Here is an 8,328-nt window from a genome sequence, read left to right on the forward strand (position 1 = left end):
AAAAAGCGGAAAGTGGAAAAAAATTAAGATCCAAATTAGCCAGCAACATGAAACGGCTTTGCATTCCCGCAAGTGCTCATTACCAAAGCAAAAGGCACATATCTAGCAGCCCACGCAAGTAGGTCTTTGTTGGGACCCTGGACATACCTCCGCCTTACACGCTGAACTCCGCCATCTCTCCGTGTCCTTAATAACTGCACCCAAATAAACAACCCGTTCCGTTCCATAATTTTCCTTTCGTGTTCCATTCATGGACGTCCCAAGTTGGGGAGAAGAATCTTATATAGGACCAAACTGCTTATTACAACAAACGTGATGTGGCCCTTTGTCTTTTGACAAAGAGGGGGATGCAAAATGGGGTGATTCTGTGGTGGGGGGATAGGATGCTTTACCCACCCAGATCACATGTTATTCTGATTGAATAAAGGACCTTCCTGAAAAGTCAACGCAAAGTGTATTGTGTTTTTTCTCCATAAAAACAGTGCACCTGTGAGGGCCATGACTGGGGCAGGAATCATGGTCAGGACAAAAAGCAAATGCACCACTACCCTGCCATGGATGTGCCCCATTTCAGCCCCCCTCCAGTATCTGATTTACACGACATAAATAACAGCCCCAAAAGGCCATGTTACGTGCATGTTGTGATGCGTGGTCCAGCCTTAAGGATGTCTTACTTAGCTAAGTATGTATTTATTTTGCAAAGCCTACTGGCTCCTTGATTTCTTGCCTGAGCATGAGAGCGCAAGTGCAGTGCTCAGAAAGCTGAATCCCACTCAAGATGAAGCAGTCCACTTCCAGTGAGAGCAATCAGACATGCACAGTTAAAATCTGCTAAATGCATCTACTCATACAGCAAGGAGCCATATTCAGGCTCAAGCACCCTTGCAGAACACTTCTGATGAGCTGCTAAAACTCTCGGCATTATTAAAAACAACTGTCCAACCCACAAAATTGCCTGACATTGTTGCAACATTATTAACAGTTGTGTTGTGTTGTGTTTTTTTTTTTTTTCTTTCCCCGCTCATGGGAATGCTTCCATCAATGAAAGAGCTCATGGGATCAGGCAGCTAGACTTCACCTTGACAGTGTGCCCAAGGTTGGATTTGAATTTAAGTGAGGGGGAGGACCTGAGGAATTTTCCCAAAAGGTTTATTTACTGAACTGTATTATGGGGTTTTAAAATTGCAAATAACTGCAAAGGTTGTGATTTTCGAGGCACTGTAGTCTGAGCTAGTAAAGGTCATTACAGTCCGGGCATTATACTTTGAACTACTTTGTGAGTTGTGTTGCTAACAGTCCCATTCTGCTCAGCATGGGACTGATTTAGTGTGGACATAAAACTGATCTGGGGAGGGATGAGAATAAAAAGAAAAGAGTCAGTTTGAAATCTGTGTGAAGCCAAACAAAACAAGCAACTGCAAACAAACACAAAGTCCTGCTTGTTTTGATCTGTGGGATGACTCAGTGGCGTAGCTAGAGGGGGGTGCAAAGCACTAAGTATTGCAGACACATGAACGTGTCATGCAAGCAGCCCCTCCGCCTCCCCTTTGGAGCCATTCCGGGTGATGGGAGCCAAACAGAGGCAAATGAAAACCAGATCATTTGGGATGAAAATATTAAGATATTGCAAGAATGATGCTATTGCAAGAATTCATAACCCTTCCTTATTTGCTCAAGCAGATCTCCCCAGAAAATAAAAGTACAGTGGATGCTGGAGCAGCCTCACAAATGTTCAAAATAGTAATTGATATAATCAAATATTCAACCTGATTTCCTGTGCTGTAAGTTCTGTTACTTGTGACTAAGTCACGATTAAGGTCTCAGTCATTCGCAGGCTTACCTGAGAGGGGCAGCCCAACTCAGTGCACGTCTCCGTGCAGCGCTACCGGTATAGCCTATCTGCATTCCTGCATGGGGATTTCGGCTGCTGGGGATCTCCTTGGGGTAAAGGGACATTTGCCCCAGGGTAAGCCCCAGAAGCCACAAGAAGCCCCAGAAGGACACCGGTGGGGAGGCAGCAGATTGGTGAGGGGCACTCATCTCTGTCTGCCTCCTTACCTCCATTGTTCCTCCTTCTCTTACCGCTCCCTAGATTGGAAAAGGAAGAGTGAGGCAGAAAGGAAGGGAAAAGCAGAGGAAGACAATGCTGGGCTAGAACATTGGAGCATGGGAAGAGCATAAGAACATAAGAACATAAGAAGAGCCCCACTGGATCGGGCCACAGGCTCATCTAGTCCAGCTTCCTGTAACTCACAGCGGCCCACCAAATGCCCCAGGGAGCACACCAGATAACAAGAGACCTCATCCTGGTGCCCTCCCTTGTATCTGGCATTCTGACATAGCCCATTTCTAAAATCAGGAGGTTGCACATACACATCATGGCTTGTACCCCATAATGGATTTTTCCTCCAGAAACTTGTCCAATCCCCTTTTAAAGGCGTCCAGGCTAGATGCCATCACCACATCCTGTGGCAAGGAGTTCCACAAACCGACCACACGCTGAGTAAAGAAATATTTTCTTTTGTCTGTTCTAATTCTCCCAACACTCAATTTTAGTGGATGTCCCCTGGTTCTGGTGTTGTGTGAGAGTGTAAAGAGCTTCAGTCACAGCAGAGGGTAGCCCATCATCAGGTAAGAGGGGGCAGCATTCAGGAGGTCTTGGGTTGTTCAGAATTCCTCCCAACCCACTCACAGCACACCATAGAACGTATGGGTTCGTTGTCTACCCCTGCACATTATGTGCAGAACTAACTGCAGAACTGAACCTGTTTGCAAAGAGCATTAAATTAAAAGTTCCAGACCTTTGCATCCTTCTATCTGATTATTATTTTTAAATGAAGGCAATATAATTCATTCAACTTTTACCTGTTTTGTTTTTTTTCCCACATTGCAAAATGCAGTCAAAATGTATTTGCAAGTATAATTACAGATCCAGCTAACAGTCTCTAATCACAGACTGTACAAAGTGGTGTTATGAAAAAGCGTTGTATGATGGACTGGGAAACATACATGCTGCACTTTGGAAGGGAGTTGTACAAGCGCTGACCCAGTTTAGATGCCCTGTCCATAAAATATTATTTCAACGGCTTGTCAAAATCACTGAAAAGCGTCACAAAGTCAAGAGGCACTTGCAGGGTAATAAAGATATAAACGATACGATGTGCTACGTGAAACCAATGGACCTTCTAATAAGGCCTGTCTCCATGTTTCAGGGGGCCGTCTGCAAATTCACTTCAGTTGTTCCAGCAGAACAGCAAGAACACTATGGATATAGAGGTGGTCTCTGATACTGGTTCATGAGCACTGAGGACGTGCGATAGGTGGGGAGGCAGGTGAGGCAGAGCCTCCCCACTGGAGTCCTTCAAAAAGCTTTGCATGTGTGTTGAGTGTGCTTGAGTACCTCACATTGTGGCGCTTTTCAAAGTACTCCAGCGGGGAGGCTGTGCCTCACCTGCCTCCCCACCCAGAGCACATCTCTGATGAGCACCCCCTGGCCCAGTCTGGAATATGTGCATATTCCAAATGGGCTGGTCAGCTACCACTTTTCTCCCTCCCCCCAATCCAAGATTCCAATAGACCATCTTTTCTCAACTGCCCTGAGACTAGGCTCCCTCTGCTTTTCAAAACTTCCTGCACACTGTTACCAACCAGGTCTCTGCCCCTCTTCTCCTCCAATTGTCTTGGAATGAGAAAAGCAACTTCATGTTGACTGACTGCTGCTAGGTGGGAATGGGGGTGGCAGGGCTGTTCACTCACCCACCCCTCTTGCCCACTGGCTAGCTGGGCTCTTGAAGGTTGGTTCTGCACAGGGTGCCCACATGTTATAACTGCAAAAGAGGATCAGGCCCCCCAAAAGGTAGAACATTCAAGAAAAATGTAGGACATGACAAAATAAAAGCTAAAACACTCTTACATTGATTTCTTAAACACTATGTTACTTACTATTAAATTTAAAACTGTATTACGTATTATTGATTACATATAGTTTATTAATTCCAAGAAGGCTGTGCACTGCCTTCAGGGGCTATTCATGGGGGAAAGGAGGACATTTAAGTTCTTTACCAGGACATAAGGTTTAAAAAGAGGACATGTCCTGGAAAAAGAGGATGTCTGGTCACCCTGGTTCTGCAATGCAGGTTGAGTCTTGAAGGGAATCCCTGTTGAAGGCCAATGATTGCAAGTTATGTAAGTTATGATTACAAGTTCACAGATCAGACTGTGAAAAAGCTGGTTCTCTCTTGGTTGTCTCCACACCCCATGCTAGTGACTCCTCCCCACAAATGCCTATCTAGGTAATAAATCTTGCTTGCACTGCAGCTATTATGATGAGATCAAATGTTCTACTAAATATTTTTAATGAAGATAACTGCTCCAATCAGCTTATTAACATATCTGCTTCCAAAGGTAGAGCGGAGCAGGTTAGTGAACAGTTAAGCAATGCAGTGTAGAGCAGATGGCAAAGGCTTCAGCAATGTGTGTGATGAGGGGTCATTTTTCAGGGAGTCACCTGTGTCCATAGCCAGCCTTCTAATGAGTCCCACAGAGTCCATGGTGTCACTTCAGTGGGTGTAGCCCGGTTGCTTGGTAGTAGCAATGGCCTTGTGGCCTCTAACACAACCCAGTACCTTCTTCTCTTCATCTTTGCCTCCCTCCTCTTCCTCTTACCATCACCATCCTCCTGCACCTTCAAGCTCCCTGTCTGCAGACGTGAAGGGGAAAGAAAAAGGAAAGTGAGGAAGAATTCACTCTAGGCCACCACTTCTCCGCCAACCTCCACCCTCTCTGACATTCAGAATGACCAGGAGCAGGTACTGGAGCAGAAAGGAGGAGGAAGGAGGCAACTGCAGGAAGAGGGTGAGAATGAAGATGGGAAAGTAATCAGTTACATGGGAGGTTGGTGGGGCTGGAGTGGAGTGACAGGGTTTATAGGGGTAGCACAGGTACTGGAAGATGGTGTCTCAGTCCGGCTCAAGTTCTGGCAGTTGTACTAAAATAACCTCCATTAGTGCCAGGCTTCATGGTAACTTTTTTTGCTCTCTCTAATAAGAATATTTGGTTACAGTGAACAGTATTGGGAGGTTGTAACAGGGGAGGGGAAGTGGGTGGTGATGGGGGCAGGGAGTGGGTGGGTAGGGTCCTGGGAGGGGGTTGAGACCAATGGTGAGTCCCCAGTCACATTTGTTCGTCCATCCATTGGGGTCATGGCAAGAAAAAGGTTGAAGACCACTGCTCTAGAGCATCTCCAAAAGGACCCTGTCGTGCAGTCCTTCTGTTAATACACCTTTTCATTTGATTGTTGTTGTTTTGTTTGCTACGTATTTTATTCTGCTGTGTTTTACTGCATGCCATTTTGGCCTTCTTGCCTCAAAGGCAAAAAAAAAAGGCACGGTAGAAAAGTTTTCAAGGAACATAAAAACAAATCAATACATTTGAAAGTTGCCCAACGCACGAGGATAAAAGAGAAAATGGCTGAAGCCAGGTTAGTTACAAACTGGTGCCCTTTCCAAAAAAAAAAAGAAAGAAAGAAAGAATAAGAAAACATTCGAAAGACTTTCTTGGCTGCAATGTGGATAAAACAAGAAGATCTGTCAATATTCTGAGCATCTGAAGCTCCTGTTCCAACCTATGAGGAAGGGAAGAGAGAGAGAGAGAGAGAATCCTCTCCCGTTTGAACTTGTGTAACAAAAGCAAAAGTGATCACTCCCAGCCAGGGCAAAGAATTTATTAGGCAGAAGAAGAAGGAGAAAAACTTTGCACTCGGGAGGTTTGTAAAAGTGCCCTTGTTTGTTTTCTTGGCAGCCGGACTTGGCTTTGGCACCAGGTCTCTGGAAGCGGGCCCGACTGCATAAATGCTCCACTTGGCCTTTTCTTCCCCCCCTTCGGGGTCCCATTGCTAAGCAGATGGCCCAATGGCCGATGAGGGGCCATTGTGGACCCCACCCTTAAGCTGTGGCCTGATTCACTCTCTCCCTCCAGCCTGTATTAAGGCCTCGCTTCTCCGGCTCGCTAATAATAACAAGAAAGAAACTCAAAAGCCAAGTTTGTGCAAGCAAAACCAAAGGCCAAGAACACGAGAGAGCAGCTGAAGAAAAAGAGTTTGAGTCGTCTCCCCCCCCCCCTTTCTGTATCACCCCCAGGGAATAACGCTGTTGTAGATTCTCATCCTGTCAGATTTGTTCTGGTTTTTCTCTCTGTTTGCACAGCCTTAAGGTATAGCCGAAGTCGTCTCCCACCACCTCCACAACTTCATCTTCATATCTCTTTCAAAAAAAAAAAAAAATTACCAACTAATTGAACTTGGGGGAAATTTGTGCCTTTCAAACTCTCGAGTTCCTCCTCCTTTCAGACAGGACTTGGATCCGATCCATTCTGCAGTTTAAAAAAAAAGAAAGAAAGGAAAAAGGTTCTTATTATTTGCTACTTCTTTTTTAAATACATGAAAGGGCACTGTTAACTCTTTTGCACGCCATCGCAAATCTACATTTATCGCTTCTTGTTTTTCTCCTGGACAGGGCGCTGCAGAAGATTTCCTCCAAATAGACACCATCGCCACAAATGCAACTGCTGTAGTTGCATATATGTATGCTACATATATATATATGCTACTTGTAAAACCAAAAACAAATTTATTTTTAAGGTTTAGAAAATCATTGCTTGATGTTATTTTTTAAAAAGCCATTTCTGCCCAATGTTGCATATACACAACAGGGACCAAATGTGTACTCCTGTGGGCTGGGCAAAAATGGGTTAATCTATAGACAATTTCTGCATCCAAACCTACCTCCTATTGAGGCAGTCTATTGATCCAGGACTGTCTGCATTGATTGGCTGCCATTCTCCACGATTTCAACCTTACATGCCTGTGCATGTGTGTGTGGCCAACCATGTACATGGACATTACAATGCAAGCATCGAGTCAAGGGCAGGGGGCAGCAGAAGGGTAGGGAAGTGAAGGCAAGGATAAACTGGAAAAGAATACTGTATGTATTTCCTTGACACGTGCATGTGACTTAGTGACTAGGCATGAAGGCATATAATGAACTACCGTGAGTGGTGATTTGATCCTGTAAAATGGGGGTGATTTAATCTGCAATCAGCGCAAGTGAGGGGTGTGCTAAAACTTTCCCCTATCTCTAAAACACCATTTCCATTTGCTAAACACCATTTAGCAAGTGAGGGGTGTGCTAAAACTTTCCCCTATCTCTAAAACACCATTACCCATACTTAGATGTTTATTCTAAGTATGGGTACTTCCAGTCTTGAACACTCACTGGATGACCAACACCTGGAGAGAGGCCATTTCAGGGAGAAAAAAGAATGGTTGGCAATCTTCAGTCTCGAAAGACTATGGTATAAGCCTACAGCACCCAGTATTCCCAGGTGGTCTCCCATCCAAGTACTAACCAGGCCTGACCCTGCTTAGCTTCTGAGATCAGACGAGATCAGGCATGTGCAGGGTAACAGTTGACATTCAGCACAAGCTACCTTCCACATCTGTTCTTTAAATCTGAAAAAGGTGGTCCAGTTTTGATAGCAACTGATCTGCCATGCTATTCTCTCATTTGGGCCCGGAAAGATGTCTTCCTCAGCTCTGTTCTTAAAGAGCTTAATTAACTGTGAATTTGATTGTTTCAGCGGGAAGACTCCCCAGTCATGTGGAGAAAGCCTGCACACGTGTAATATACGTATGTTCACACACTTGAGGGTGGTACCAGGCATCACTCAGGAAACAGTGGCCAGTGGCCCCCAATTATAGAGGGCCCGCCTGGCTGAGCTGACCTCTGAACCCTCTGCCCTGATGGCAGCTGTAATGTCCAATGCACCATCAGAGGGCAAACAAATAGAATCATGTGGGGAGGGGGGGATAAATGATACAGGGCTTTGCTCCCAGACCCCCTTCCCCCAGCAACCAAGCACTGGAACTGTATGAACTCTTTGCCCAGTTCCAAAAGAATAGAGGTCATGCCTCATTATCCACTGAGATTCTGTTCTGGAACACTCAGTGGATAAAAAAATCAGTGGATACCAAATCAGTGGAAAAATAGCTTTAAAGACCCACTTTTAGGCTTCTTGCCCTATCCCAATACATCCTGGGGCAACAGTAAAGGTGCAAGAAACCCTCTAATGGGTCCTTAAAGCTATTTTTAAAGCTAAGAAGCTTGCAACCAGTGCAGTTTTAACAGCACAAAGGTCAGAAATTGGATTTTCCACCTTTTTCCTTGTTACAAGGCATTTAAAGGTGAACCACAATATCAGAGGTGAGCCAAATCAGTGGATAACGAGGCGCGAGCTGTATGTGGATGGTGAATAGGACCACTGGATGCAGTC

General features: G+C 45.1%; 1 pseudogene; it reads right to left on the minus strand.

Moving 5' to 3' along the window:
• Window positions 1-7,355: 7,355 nt before the first annotated feature.
• LOC136660728 (5S ribosomal RNA) lies at window positions 7,356-7,469 on the minus strand (annotated as a pseudogene).
• Window positions 7,470-8,328: the final 859 nt, after the last annotated feature.

This window comes from Tiliqua scincoides, chromosome 9, assembly GCF_035046505.1.
Source record: "Tiliqua scincoides isolate rTilSci1 chromosome 9, rTilSci1.hap2, whole genome shotgun sequence".
Lineage (NCBI taxonomy): Eukaryota > Metazoa > Chordata > Lepidosauria > Squamata > Scincidae > Tiliqua > Tiliqua scincoides.